At 50.5% G+C, this 1,035-nt stretch overlaps 1 pseudogene; it reads right to left on the reverse strand.

Moving 5' to 3' along the window:
- Positions 1–524: 524 nt before the first annotated feature.
- Positions 525–633, reverse strand: LOC137374045 (U2 spliceosomal RNA; annotated as a pseudogene).
- Between the last annotated feature and the right edge of the window lie 402 nt (positions 634–1,035).

The raw sequence follows: 1,035 nt of genomic DNA on the forward strand, positions 1-1,035 counted from the left end.
TAGCGAAGCTGGAGGGAGGGTGGATGATGGCTCCACTGGGGTCGACCTTCAAGGTCACCTTGACCTGCCGCTTGCTGGTCCAAATCCCAAAGGGGTCCTTGACATCAGTGCTGCTGCCGGCCACCTCGACGTACCTGGCGAGAAAGGTGAGTACATCCACCACCGGAACATGGGGGTTGTAGAGGTGAATCGTCACCACCCGGTCCCGTTGTGACGGAAGCGTGAAGAGCGGCTCCGCTGTGAGGATCGACAGTGGCGCCCGGTCCCCTTTCTCCTTGAACGCCTTCAGGAACTTGATGCATCCCGCCACGTTCCGGAACGTCACGTCGAAGTATCCACTGCTGGGGAAATCCTGCAGGCAGAAGACGTCCGTAGCTTGAAATCCACAGCAATCGAAGAGGATTTTCTTGATGAAGAAGGTGCGATCGACCGGTGCATCTCCTTCCTTGTCCTTCACGACCACCCGAACGGTATTGCGCACTCCCAGGCCTGAAGCTCGAAGATTGTTTATAGCCATTTTACTCAAAGCCTACCCAGGATCAAAAGGCAATGATCATGGTCTCTTCTCAACCAAGTAAGTACTGATAAGAACAGATACTACACTTGATCTTAGCCAAAAGGCCGAGAAGTGAAAATCGGGGCCTTTATGACTAAAGCTACATTACACAAAAAAAAAGAAAGATTTGCATTTACATCACACCTTTCATCTTGGACATCCCAAAGCACTTTATAGTCAATGAAATACTTTTGAAGTGTAGTCATTGCTGTCATATAGGAAATACAGCAGCCAATTTGTATGCAGCAGGATCCCCAAAGACACATTGTACAGCGAGCTCGCCATTGGTATCAGACCCACCGGCCGTCCATGTCTCCGCTTTAAAGACGTCTGCAAACGCGACATGAAATCCTGTGACATTGATCACAAGTCGTGGGAGTCAGTTGCCAGCGTTCGCCAGAGCTGGCGGGCAGCCATAAAGACGGGGCTAAAATGTGGCGAGTCGAAGAGACTTAGTAGTTGGCAGGAAAAAAGATAGA

Source organism: Heterodontus francisci, chromosome 9 (genome assembly GCF_036365525.1).
Source record: "Heterodontus francisci isolate sHetFra1 chromosome 9, sHetFra1.hap1, whole genome shotgun sequence".
Lineage (NCBI taxonomy): Eukaryota > Metazoa > Chordata > Chondrichthyes > Heterodontiformes > Heterodontidae > Heterodontus > Heterodontus francisci.